Source organism: Ranitomeya imitator, chromosome 5 (assembly GCF_032444005.1).
Source record: "Ranitomeya imitator isolate aRanImi1 chromosome 5, aRanImi1.pri, whole genome shotgun sequence".
In the NCBI taxonomy this organism is placed as follows: domain Eukaryota; kingdom Metazoa; phylum Chordata; class Amphibia; order Anura; family Dendrobatidae; genus Ranitomeya; species Ranitomeya imitator.
Window position 1 is genome coordinate 506359891 of NC_091286.1, and position 14806 is coordinate 506374696.

The window sequence follows — 14806 nt, forward strand, 5'->3', positions numbered from 1 at the left end:
GGCTGGCAGTGCCTGTGCGTCCAAGCTGCCCGAGATCCAACCTTGCAGTGTCATCTAATGTAGTCCCACTGCGGGCCAGGGATCCATGGGCATGCGCAGTGCATATCATCGCCTCTCACTCACCTCCTTCCTGCTTCTTCAGACTGTGCGGCGTCACGGCCGTGGCATGCTATTAGGGATCAGCTGACGCCGCCTAGTCTGAAGAAGCGTGAAGAAGGGGAGTGAGAGGCTAGTATATGCACTGCGCATGGCCATGGATACCAGGCCCACTGTGGGATCACATTAGACGACACTGCGAGGTGTGATTTCGGGCAGCGTGGACGCACAGGCGCAGCCAGGACGACAACAAATGATGTCAGAGGACGGGCAGCGCAAACTGTGCATGGCCAAGGGATAACATAACAGCGCAGGGTCCATGACGGAATCAAACAACGCTAAGGAGGCAGCGCACGGTGCCAAGGGGGTAGCAATGACGGCTGTGCTGCGTCACATTACAAAGGAAAGTCCCACCTCCGGGACGGTTGGACGGTGTGAGGGGACACATTACATGAGTGTGTAGTTCAGCGTTTGCAAGGAGCATAATTTCAAGAGCGACCTTTCCCTTGTGCAGTATTAGTGCTGCACATGGTGGCTCTTTCAGTAACAAACGCCTAGGGGGGGGGGGACAGGTCCCCTTACATTTTAGTTGTGCCAGCGTGGCGGTCGCATGACACGTTGCCGGATACACAGCTGGGGATCAGCTGACGTTACTGAACCACAATAACAGAGGAGCGACTGTTGACTGTGCACACAGCACTTCCAGGCACCAACTGGCGGTGTTAGAGCCCAGGGACAGCAGGAGGAGCAGATTGGAGGTATTGCCGCACACACAGCTGGGGATCAGCTGACGTTACTGAACCCCAATAACAGAGGAGCGACTGTTGACTGTGCACACAGCACTTCCAGGCACCAACTGGCGGTGTTAGAGCCCAGGGACAGCAGGAGGAGCAGATCGGAGGTATTGCCGCACACACAGCTGGGGATCAGCTGACGTTACTGAACCCCAATAACAGAGGAGCGACTGTTGACTGTGCACACAGCACTTCCAGGCACCAACTGGCGGTGTTAGAGCCCAGGGACAGCAGGAGGAGCAGAGGAACAGAGTGTAGGCCGAAGCCTGATTGGAGCAAGTTGAAAGGGAACCTTTAACCCCCCCCCCCCAAGACGTTTGTAGCTGAAAGAGCCATCTTGTGCAGCACTAAGGATGCAAAAGGAAAAGGTTGCTCTTTTAATTATGCTCCTTGCAAACACCGAAGTAAACACTAAAAATGTGTCCCTTTATACCGTTAAACCGTTCCGGAGGTGCGAATTTCCTTCGTAATGGGACACAGCACAGCTGTCATTCCTATCCCCTTGATGCCGTGCGCTGCCTCCTCAGCGTTGTTTTAAGCTGTCACGGAGCCTGCGCTGTTCTGTTAGCCCTTGGCCATGCCCAATTAGCGCTGCCTGTCTTCTGACATAATTTGGTGTCAGGCTGTCAGTGCCTGTGCGTCCACGCTGCTCCAGATCCCACCTCGCAGTCTCGTCTAACGTAATCCCACTGCGGGCCTTGGAACCATGGGCATGCACAGTGCATAACCTCGACTCTCACTCCCCTCCTTCCCTCTTCTTCAGACTGTGCGGTGTCACGGCCGTGGCATGCTAGGGATCAGCTGACGGCGCACAGTATAAAGAAGGCGGAGGGAAATGAGCGAGAGCCCGAGGGGAAGATATGCACTGCGCATGCCCATGGATCCCAGGCCCGCAGTGTGACTCAATCAGAAGACACTGCGAGGCGGGATCTCGGGCAGCGCGGCCGCACAGGCGCAGCCAGCCTGACACCAAATTATGTCAGAAGACAGGCAGCGCAAATAGGGCATGCCCAAGGGATAACAGAACAGCGCAGGCTCCGTGACAGCTTAAAACAACGCTGAGGAGGCAGCGCATGGCACCAAGGGGGTAGGAATGACGGCTGTGCTGCGTCACATTACGAAGGAAAGTCCCAGCTCCGGGACGGTATAACGGTATCAGTGAACACATTTTATAAGTGTTAAGTTCTGCGTGTGCAAAGAGCTAAAAAAAAAGAGCTACCTTTTCCTTGTGCAGCATCACTGCTGCACAAGATGGCTCTTTCAGTAACAAACGACGGGGGGGGGGGGGACAGGTTCCCTTACATTTAGGTTGTTGTGCCAGCGTGGCGGTCGCAGGACACATTGCCGGCTACACAGCTGGGGATCAGCTGACGTTACTGAAACCCAATAACACTGGGTCGTATGTTTTTACTGTGCAGCCTGCACTTTTGAGCCGCAACTGGCGGTGTTGGAGCCCAGGAATAGCAGTTCAGGTGGTAGAAAGATGAACACAGCAGGAGACCTGGATGACACCCAATTACTTAATCAGGCAGAGGAGTGGCAAATTCCTGCGAGATCCAGGCCTGGTTCATTTTCAGGAAAGTAAGCCGGTCAACGTTATCGGAGGATAGTCGCATGCGACGGTCTGTTAGTACACCACCTGCGGCACTAAAGACACGTTCCGATAAGACACTAGCCGCAGGGCAAGCCAGCACCTCCAATGCATACTGGCTTAGCTCTGGCCATGTATCCAGCTTAGAGACCCAAAACTTGAACGGGGAAGAGCCGTCTGGGAGTACAGTAAGAGGGCAAGCCATGTAGTCTGTCACCATCTGACGGAACCGTTGCCTCCTGCTGACTGGAGCCGCCGGTGATGGTGTAGACATTTGGGGCGGGCACACAAAAGTGTGCCAGAGTTGTGCCATACTGGGCTTGCCTTGGGCAGAGGCACTGCTTCTGCTCCCTCTTTGGGCAGAGCCTCCCCCACTGCCTCGACGCACTGAGCTGCTTTGTAAAGCACTAGCAGCACTCCTCTCAGTTGGACAGGAGAAGATGATGGAATTCACCAGTGTGTCGTGGTACTCCCGCAATTTACGCTCCCGGGTCAACGCAGGGATGAGGTTTTGGACGTTGTCCCGGTAGCGAGGATCGAGGAGGGTGAACACCCAATAATCAGGCATGTTGAGAATGTGGTCGATGCGGCGGTCGTTTCTCAGGCACTGCAGCATGAAATCCACCATGTGCTGCAGAGTGCTAACTGGCCCAGAAACGCTGTCCCCTGCTTGAGACATGATCTCTGCCCGCTCGTCATCACCCCACCCTCGCTGTACACACTGACCACTGGACAATTGTGTCGCTCCCTCCTCTGGACGGAGCTCTTCCTCCTCCATTGACTCCTCCTCATCCTCCTCACAAATTGGCCCCTGCGTACCCCTTTGTGAGGAACCACGTGGCGCTGACTCTCCAGAAGCTGATGGAAAAGGTGACTCCTCATCCTCCACCTCTTCCACCACATCATCCCTTAACCCTTGCAAAGTTTGCTGAAGCAGGCAGATAAGGGGGACAGTCATGCTGACTAGTGCATCATCTGCACTTGCCATCCGCGTGGAATAATCAAAAGGACGCAAAACCTGGCAGACGTCCTTCATAGTGGCCCACTCTGTGGTTGTGAAGTCTGATCGGCGCTGACTGCGACTTCTTTGCGCATGATGCAGCTGGTACTCCATAACTGCTTGTTGCTGCTCACACAACCGCTCCAACATATGTAACGTGGAATTCCACCGGGTAGGTAGGTCACATATGATGCGGTGTTCCGGAAGGCGGAATCTGCGCTGCAGAGCAGCAATGCGGGATCTGGCCAAGCTGGAACGCCGCAAGTGAGCACACTCTAGGCGGACCTTGTGCAGCAGGGCATCAAGATCCGGATAGTCCCTCAGAAAACTCTGCACAACCAAATTGAGCACATGTGCCAGACATGGGATGTGAGTGAGGTTGCCAAGGGCCAAAGCTGCCACCAGATTTCGGCCATTGTCACACACTACCATGCCTGGCTGGAGATTCGCTGGCAGTAACCACACATCGCTCTCCTGCTTGATGGCATTCCAGAGCTCCTGCGCTGTGTGGCTTCGATGCCCCAATGAAACTAGTTTCAAGACGGCCTGCTGACGTTTGGCCACGGCTGTGCTCATGTCGGTCATAGGTAAACGTTCACGGGTCCATGTGGAGGTGGACTGTGACGGATCCTGCAGAGAGGAATCAGAGGAACTGGTGTAAGAGGAGGAGTCGATGCGTACAGACTGGATTCCTGCAATCCTTGGAGTGGGCAGGACACGTCCTGCGCCACTCGCACGATCTGTACCTGGCTCAACAACATTAACCCAATGGGCAGTGAGGGAAACATGTCGCCCCTGTCCATGCTGACTGGTCCACGCATCGGTGGTGAGGTGGACCTTACTACTGACGGCGTTCAGTAGCGCATGTTTTATGTTTGCCTCAACATGCCTGTGCAGGGCAGGGACAGCCTGCCTGCTGAAGTAAAAGCGGCTGGGCACCTTGTACTGTGGGACTGCCAATGCCATCAAGTTACGGAAGCTGTCAGTCTCCACCAGCCTGAACGAGAGCATTTCCAGGGACAACAGTTTGGCAATGCCTGCATTCAGAGCCTGTGCTCGGGGGTGGTTGGCCGAGAATGCCCGCCTTTTCTCCCATGCCTGGACTACCGATGGCTGTAGAGTAGACTGGGAGTGTGAGGATGACTGGGAAGGTGGTGCTGTGGGTGGAATTACACTAGGTCTCTGGACAACAGTGGAGGAAGAGGCAACACGAGATGAAGAGGTGGTAGCTGCCGCTGTTGGTTGGCCTACGTCTTCACTGTGTTTCTGTAACTCCACCGCGTGCCTGTTCCGCACATGTTTCCACATATTTGTGGTATTGAGGCTGCTGACACTTTTACCTCTTTTTACTTTCTGATGACACAGCTTGCATTTGACAAAACAAATGTCATCTGCAACTGTGTCAAAAAAGGACCAGGCACTGCAAGTCTTGGGAGCGCCCTTTTTGGCTTTGGAAAGAGACAGGCTCCTAACGGGTGCCAAAGTGGAGGCTACAGGCTCCGCAGTCTTCCCCCTCCCTCTCCCTCTTTGGCCCGTAAGGGGAAGCTCTTCCTCAGAGCTGCTCCCACCACCTTCCTGTTCCTCACGCCACGATGGGTCAAGGACCTCATCATCTCCACTACCCTCTGCCACCAACTGCTCCTCCTGGGTAGTCTCGGCAGCACAGTACGCATCAGAAAGCGGCACCTGAGTTTCATCATCAGATGCGTACTGCGCTGTGGTCACCGGAGGCACTGGCCCACCTGCCTCTTCAGAGTCAGAGAGATAAAGCTTTTGGGCATCACTGCACACTGCCTCTTCTTCCATTTCTCCAATGCTGCTTGGCTGGCCCCCTGTTTCCAAGCCAAGAGATTCAGAGAACAGAAGTAGAGACGGCTCCTGTCCTGGGCTCTCTGACTGCCTGGCCAATTTGGCAGGTGGTGAAGAGACAGATGGCTGCTCTCCAGTGCTCTGTGCCTGAGAGGATGTGGCACTAACTGAAGTCGATGCCGAGGCGTTAGCTGCCATCCACCCGACAACGGCTTCAATTTGGTCTTCACGTAGCAGCGGTGCACGGCGCTCTCCGACAAAGCTGCGCATGAAGGACTGTTCCCTGCTGAAACTGAGTGACGACGAGTCACCGGCGCCCGCAGCAGGCACAGAAGCACCACGTCCTCTCCCTGCTCCTCTCCCTGCTCCGCGCCCACGCCCACGTGCCTTACTCCCTGCCCTCTTCATCTTGGTTGACAGATAAAGATAAGCAGAAAAGTACTAAGGCCTTAGTGTGCTTATTCCTGAAATGCTCCTCCTAACAGGTGTAAGAAACACTAATGTTGTAAATTGTGGACTAAACTTTATTATTTTTCAAATGTGGCCTACACAAGTGTTAAGTTGTGTTTGGTGAACTTAACTTTTTTTTTGGTGCAGATCGGGCTACAGAGCTAGTTTAAATCACACGGAGACCGTGCAGACAGCGGTAAACGGCGCTGCAAGGCCAAAAAACCCTCCTCTCGGTTATCCTATATAGTATTTTTCCACTATTTAGCTGGATACGAGTGGAAAGACACTAATAGGAATTTTTTTTTTTCAAATTTTAAACAGGCTGCACTATTTGAAAAAAAGTAAAATTTTTCTCAAGGTATGAGGCAGTAACGAACCCTGAGCTGAATCCAACCGGCTATGGCTGCACACAGACTACAGGGCGAGCTGGGCTCACACGGAGACCGTGCAGACAGCCGTAAACGGCGCTGCAAGGCCAAAAAACCCTCCTCTAGGTTATCCTATATAGTGTTTTTCCACTATTTAGCTGGATACGAGTGGAAAGACACTAATAGGAATTTTTTTTTTCAAATTTTCAACTGGCTGCACTATTTGAAAAAAAGGAAATTGTTTTTCAAGGTATGAGGCAGTAACGCACCCTGAGCTGAATCCAACCGGCTATGGCTGCACACAGACTACAGGGCGAGCTGCGCTCACACAGAGACCGTGCAGACAGCCGTAAACGGCGCTGCAAGGCCAAAAAACTCTCCTCTAGGTTATCCTATATAGTGTTTTTCCACTATTTAGCTGGATACGAGTGGAAAGACACTAATAGGAATTTTTGTTTTTCAAATTTTAAACAGGCTGCACTATTTGAAAAAAAGTAAAATTTTTCTCTAGGTATGAGCCAGTAACGAACCCTGAGCTGAATCCAACCGGCTATGGCTGCACACAGACTACAGGGCGAGCTGGGCTCACACGGAGACCGTGCAGACAGCCGTAAACGGCGCTGCAAGGCCAAAAAACCCTCCTCTAGGTTATCCTATATAGTGTTTTTCCACTATTTAGCTGGATACGAGTGGAAAGACACTAATAGGAATTTTTTTTTTTCAAATTTTAAACAGGCTGCACTATTTGAAAAAAAGTAAAATTTTTCTCAAGGTATGAGCCAGTAACGAACCCTGAGCTGAATCCAACCGGCTATGGCTGCACACAGACTACAGGGCGAGCTGGGCTCACACGGAGACCGTGTAGACAGCCGTAAACGGCGCTGCAAGGCCCAAAAACCCCCTTCTAGGTTACCCTATGTAGTGTTTTTCCACAATAGAGCTGGAGACTGGTGGAAAAACACTAATAGGAAATTTGAGAAAAAAATGTGCAGCAGGCTGCACTAAGAGCAAAAAAGGACAACTGTGTGAGGCAGTGTGAACCCCCCCTGAGCTGAATACAACCGGGTATATGGCTGCACACAGACTACAGAGTGAGCTGCACACACACACACACACAGAGACCTTGCAGAACGCTGTTAAAACAGCGCTGCAAGGCAAGAGCAAGGTGAACAGTGAAGAACACACAGCGTTTTGCTAAATTAGCCTTTGGAAAGGAAAATAAAGCAATTAGCTAGCTCGACTGGCCCTCAGTTAGAACACAGCGTCCTGTCCCTAACTGAAATCACAGCAGAGTGAGCGCAAAATGGTGGCAGCGTTTTTTATAGTGCAGAGTGACACCATTTCAGCAGCCAATCCAAGCCTTGCCAGTACTTACATGCCCACCATGCTAAACAGGATGTGCCCACACTTCCAATCATTCCTCATTGGCTGCTGCGTTCAGTTTGAATTCTGGGAACTTCCGATTCCGGTATCCGATACGCGGGACGTATCGGAATTCGGTATCGGAATTCCGATACCGCAAATATCGACCGATACCCGATACTTGCGGTATCGGAATGCTCAACACTAATAATAATAATTTAAAAGTAGATTGCGTCAATGTCCAATTTTTGACACAGTTGTATGAGGCTGTGGGATAACAACATACCGTCACCAAAGACGCCATCGGGCAACCACTGATAATTCGCTTCTATGTCAGATCTCCCCAATGTTGGCCTCCAATGTGCATCACAGCAGTGGTGTGAACTGTTCTTTCCCAAATATCTACTCCATGAAAGAACTGAGCTCACGCCGACCGATGTTCTTCAATTAGGCTCTTCGGATGTTTTATCTTTTCATGGACTAAATCTGAGTGTGAAATAAATGGCAGCATGCACACGTTTCTTCCATATGTCAGATGAGAGTCGCCTATTCCAGCTTATGAGTGTGCCAAAAAACGGATCCCACATTAACCAAACAACATCGGATCACACTTGGACAAATGTTAGTCTATGAGACCTTGCACATGTCTGAAAAAAAATCGCTGTGTTCCGAGTTTGATCCAATATTCAGATCGCAGTCGACCATGCGGTCAATGAGAAAATCATCAGACTGCTCTCAGATGGCAGTATGGGGAAGATGGATCATACCATGATCTGAGAGAAACGGATCATACAATGCTCCCACTTTGATCAGAGTGTGATTTGTATAATTGCCCTCATTCTCTCAGAGGAGAGAATCTACGGTTGTCTGCACCTGCCCTACATTTGCTCTAAACCAAGAGATCGGTTCAAAAAGAGAAGATATTATTGCCTTGCACAAACATGGAAAATGACTGTGGCGTGTCGCCAATGGCGGGAGGCCATGCCACTGCTATGGAGCCTATGAGTCGGGGGGCCCAGTGTCAGAGCCCACACCTGGCCCTCTCTCTGCCCCTCAGCGCCTACACAAGGCCCCCTCCACCCATCAGCACAGACGCCTGCTGACACTCCCTCCTCCAATCATTGCTTGCGCTGGAGCCAGAGAAGGAGCACCAGCAAACATGATGGAGGAGGGAGCGTCAGCAGACGTGATGACATCATTACAGCGCACCAGCTGTTATGAGATGTGCGGTGCTTCACACCACATGCTCAGTAGATCGGAGCATCGGGTGGAACAAGGACGGGTGAGTATTGTGTTCATTTTAATCAGTGATTGGTGGCCGTAATAGCCTATGGAGGACCATGGGGGTAAATTTTATTGTATGGAGAACCATGTATTATATTATATGGAGGACCATGCGGAGTGCATTATACTATATTGAGGATTATGAGAGGACATTATACTATGTGGAAAGTTAAGTGGGGCCATTATAATATTTGGAGGGCTATCTGGGTGGCCTTTATACTGTATACAAGCAATTATACAGTGTGAGGGCTAGTGTGGACCATTATACTGTATGTATGCCCATTGTACTGCATGGAGGGCTGTGTGGAGGTCACAGTTGGGGGATCATATTGTGTTAGGGTCACCATACTTTGCCTTGGGAGTTGAGGTGGGGTAGAGTAGGGTCATTATACTGTGCATGTAAAGGCTAATGTGGAGGACTTCACCATACAGGTATCGTACAGTGTGTGGAGGGCACTTCTGTTGGCATACATTATGAACTTTTGCTATGGGACTCCATGATTTCTATGTATGTTCCTGAAATAGCATATAAAAAGAAAGCAATGCCATTGAATGTTCCTAGAAATACAGTAGCAAACCGAGTTCACAAGTTCAAAGTTAAATTAACACTGGCTACAATCCCTAGCCATGTAGAAAAGAGGAAGCAATCACCGACTGCTGCCAGATTCCTGAACTAGTCAAAAAAGTCTTGTGTGACTGCAAAAAAACTGCAACTAGATTTGGTGGCAGCAGGCCTGAAGCTTCAGTTTGCACAGAGAGGTGAACTAAACTCTGAACGTCTCCATGCCCGGACTCCGAATTACAATTCTATTGACCCAAAAGCACAAGAAAAATTGGCTCCAATACGCTCAAAGTCATGTAAATAAGCTCCAGGGGTTTTAAGATTCTGTTCTGTGGAGCGATGAAACAAAACTGGAACTGTTGAGTCCTATGGAGCAGCGGTATATCTAGAGGAGGAGAATGAAGCATTCGCTGAAAAGAAGATCCTGCCTACAGTGAGGCATGACGGTGGTTCAGTGATGCTTTAGGGCTGCTTTGCTTCCTCTTGCACTAGAAGGGCACAGTGTGTGGAGGGCAAGAAGGATTCAAACGGTTGTTCAGGGAGCCTGCTACCGCCTTAGCTTCCTACACTCTATTAGATACCATATAAGAGACTGAACTAATAATTTTTATTGCTCGTGTTTAAGGCTTATTCAGATGATCGTATTTTCGGTTCAAGTGAAGTCTGTGAAAAAAATTGACAGCTCTCGGATCAATATTATTTCGTGATGAGTGAGTGTTTGCTTCTGCTCTATACTCAATCAAGCATCGGGGTGCTTGGCACGCTACTGACATTGCTGTGATTGTCCAGCTGCATCACATCATTGGGTCTACATAAGCCCCAGTAACACGATGCTCGCCGCACTGTACCCCGGAAACCGAGTAGAGAGAGTTGCTGGAGAAGCGAAGGTATGCATTAGAGTAATCTAGGCAGAGTTTATTTTGCCTCCCAGTCCTTGCTGCTGAAAACTATAACCAAAAGTGCTTTACAGGGCTGCATCTAGTTTATTCAATATAAAATGTTAGCAGTATTTAATGTAGCGATAGCTGCTGGAGAAGGGATAGTAGTGCATTAGAGGCGTATAGACAGGGTTTATAGCCTTACAGTCCTTGCTTCTGAAACTTAAAATCAAAAGTCCTTTACAGGGCAACATCTACAGGTGCTTTTCACAAAATTATAACATCATCAAAAAGTTAATTTATTTCAGTTCTTCAATACAAAAAGTGAATCTCATATACACGGCCGGACTGGCCATTTGGCAATTCTGGCAAATGCCAGAAGGGCCGGTCTGGTTGTGGGCTGCCTTGTGTGCTACATTGTTAGCAATGTTCTCAAGACACCCATACTGTTAACAGTTGTGACGGAGCACAAAGCCGGTCACTCTGTCACTTACCTCAGCATGCCGTGGGTATAATTAGAAATATTGGTCTTGTAGTAAATCTTCCTTTCCTCCATCCAGGGTAATATTAATAATATATCCCATCTGGTTATTGGGGACGGGGACACCATGGGCCTGTGTGATTGCAAATGCCAGGGCTGAATTTCATCCCCAGTCCGTACCTGGATGGAGGCACTGTGGACGCTGGGCCTGTGATCTGGCGGTGTCTGTCTTTTTAGGCGTGTATAAAAGCATGGTTGGCCCAGTTTTGTGCACTTCTGAAAAGAAGGACAACTCTGAGCAGAGGCCAGACAGACTCCAGAGTAATTCTGCTGCCTCATTATAGTGAATGAATCCCACCGGGGTTTCAGCTGAATCACGTCGCTTGGAGATTTAGATGGAAACCCAAAAGGAAGTGCTCAGCGTACAGCGTCGGATAAATGTGATCCCTAACGTTATGTAAAATGTTCGCAATAAAAGATTATTATTATTATTTATTTCTATAGCACCATTGATTCCATGGTGCTGTACATGAGAAGGGGTTACATACAAATTACAGATATCGCTTACAGTAAGCAAACTAACAATTCCAGACTGATACAGTGGGGCAAGGACCCTGCCTTTGCGGGCTTACATTCTACAGGATGGTGGGGATGGAGACAATAGGTTGAGGTTTGCAGGAGCTCCGGCGTTGTTGAGGCGGTAGCTTCGGTAGTGTTGAGGAGGCAGCAAGGTCAGTGCAAGCTGTAGGCTTTCCTGAAGAGATTCAAATCAATCCACAAAAAAGCAAGTCCCCACCCAGGTCAATCACCTGTCAATGGAAATATAGGGGACTTCCACATTGCCGATAGTACAAAGACTCTGGAAAAGCAAAATGGCTCCTCGCACCCCAAAAGAAATCCAGCGAATTTTGCACTCCCAAATCCAAATGTCCCTCTCTGTTCTGATCCCAACAAGGTGCCTAAACCCCATTTAGCGTTCACATGTTTGGCATTTCTGTAGTAATGAGAGCCCACCTAATTTACGGGTGTATGTCTCCAGAAGCACAAACTGGTCAGAATGTACTGGCCACTACAACGTATTAGTCACTACAGCGTACTGGTCGCTACAATGGCAGCTTGCAATTTTCACTCAGTAACCTCCACTGCTGCTTGTTTCTGGAAAACATCCCTGTGGTGTCAATATGATTACTGCACCCTAGATGAATTCATTGAGAGGTGTAGTTTGTAAAATGGGGTCTCTTATGGGGGTTCCACTGTTCTGCCATTTTAGGGGTTCTGCCATTGTGACATGGCACCCTCAAACCAGTACAGCAAAATCTGAACTCCAAAATGGCGCTTCTTCCCTTCTGAACTTTGCTCTGTGCCTCAAAAGTAGTTTTCAATCACACTAGTGTACTCAGGAGAAATTGCACAATAAATTTTGGGGTTCATTTTATCCTGCTAGCCTTGTAAAAATGAACAAATTTGGGGCTAAAACAACATTTTTGGATGAAAAATATTTTTTCTCCATTTCCACAGATCAATGTTGTAAAATTCTGTGAAGCACCTGTGGGTTCAAGGTGCTCTTGACACATCTAGATAGATTCCTTGGGGGGTCTAGTTTCTAAAAGAGGGTCACTGTGGAGGATTTCCACTGTTTAGGTGCTTCAAGGGCTCTCCAACCGTGAAACGACACCTACAGACCATTCCATCAAAATCTGTATTCCAAAACATCACTCCTTCCTTTCTGAGCCCTTCTGTGCGCCCAAGCAGTAGTTTTTCACCACATATGGGGTATCTATGTACTCAGGAGAACTTGTGTAGCACAATTGTGGTCGATTTTCTCTTCTTACCTTGTTAAAAATTTGGAGTCTAAAGTAAAATTTTTGTGAAAAAAAGTTTAATGTTCATTTTTTCCTTCTATATTCTAAAAATTCATGTAAAGAATCGGAAGGGTTAATAAACTTCTTGAATGTGGTTTTGAGCACCATGAGGGGTGCAGTTTTAAGAATGGTGTCACTTTTGGTTATTTTCTTTCATGTAGACCCATCAAGGTAATGTGGTCCCTAAATAATAGTTTTGTAAATATTGTTGAAAAATGAGAAATTGCTGTTTTTTTCATACATAAATGCAAGTCATATTGAAGAAATGTTACCACTATCATGAAGTATAATATGTCACAAAAAAATAATGTCAGATTCATATGGGGTATCAGCATGCTCAGGATAAATTGCAGAAGAAATTTTGATGTCCATTTTATCCTGTTAATCTTGTGAAAATAAAAAAAACTGGGGTCTAACTTAAAATTTTTGTGAAAAAAAGTTAAATGTTCATTTTTTACTTCCACATTTCGTCAGTTCTTGTCAAGCACCTGAAGGGTTAATACACTTGAAGTTTTCAGAATGGTTTTACTTTGGGGTATTTGTGTCATATAGACCCCTAAAAGCCACTTCAAACGTGATGTGGTCCCTAAAAAATGATTTTGTAAATTTTGTTGCAAATACAGTATGAGAAATCATTGGCCAACTTTTAACCCTTCTAACTTCCTAACAAGAAAAAGTATGTTTCAGAAAGTGTGCTGTTGTAAAGTAGACATGTGAGAAATGATAGCTATTAACTATTGTGTGTGACATAACTCTCTGACTTAACCCCTTTCTGACCTTAGACGTACTATCCCGTTGAGGTGCCCTGGGCCTATCTGACCCTCGACGGGATAGTACGTCATATGCGATCGGCAGCGCTCACGGGGGGAGCGCCGCCGATCGCGGCCGGGTGTCAGCTGCCTATCGCAGCTGACATCCGGCACTATGTGCCAGGAGTGGTCACGGACCGCCCCCGGCACATTAAACCCCAGCACACCGCGATCAAACATGATCGCGATGTGCCGGCGGTATAGGGAAGCATCGCGCAGGGAGGGGGCTCCCTGCGGGCTTCCCTGAGCCCCCCGCAGCAACGCGATGTGATCGCGTTGCTGCGAGGGTCTCCTACCTCCTTCCTCGCTGCAGTCCCTGGATCCAAGATGGCCGCGGCATCCGGGTCCTGCAGGGAGGGAGGTGGCTTCACAGAGCCTGCTCAGAGCAGGCACTGTGAAGCCTGCAGTGCTCTAAGTCAGATCTGTGATCTGACAGAGTGCTGTGCAAACTGTCAGATCATCGATCTGTGATGTCCCCCCTGGGACAAAGTAAAAAAGTTTTTTTAAAAATTTCCAAATGTGTACAAAAAAAATAAAAAAAAATATTCCTAAATAATGAAAAAAAAAAATATTATTCCCATAAATACATTTCTTTACCTAAATAATAAAAAAAACAATAAAAGTACACATATTTAGTATCACCACGTCCGTAACGACCCCACCTATAAAACTGTCCCACTAGTTAACGCCTTCAGTAAACACCATAAAAAAAAAAAAGAGGCAAAAAACAACGCTTTATTATCATACCGCCGAACAAAAAGTGGAATAACACGCGATCAAAAAGACAGATATAAATAACCATGATACTGCTGAAAACGTCATCTTGTCCCGCAAAAATCGAGCCGCCATACAGCATCATCAGCGAAAAAATAAAAAAGTTATAGTCCTGAGAATAAAGCGATGCAAAAATAATTATTTTTTCTATAAAATAGTTTATATCGTATAAAAGCGCCAAAAAATGATATAAATGAGGTATCGCTGTAATCGTATTGACCCGAAGAATAAAACTGCTTTATCAATTTTACCAAACGCGGAATGGTATAAACGCCTCCCCCAAAAGAAATTCATGAATAGCTGGTTTTTGGTCATTCTGCCTCACAAAAATCGTAATAAAAAGCGATCAAAAAATGTCACGTGCCCGAAAATGTTACCAATAAAAACGTCAACTCGTCCCGCAAGAAACAAGACCTCATATGACTCTGTGGACCAAAATATGGAAAAATTATAGCTCTCAAAATGTGGTAACGCAAAAAATATTTTTTGCAATAAAAAGCGTCTTTCAGTGTGTGACGGCTGCCAATCATAAAAATCCGCTAAAAAACCCGCTATAAAAGTAAATCAAACTCCCCTTCATCACCCCCTTAGTTAGGGAAAAATTAAAAAAATGTATTTATTTCCATTTTCCCATTAGGGCTAGGGTTAGGGTTAGGGCTAGGGTTAGGGTTAGGGCTAGGGTTAGG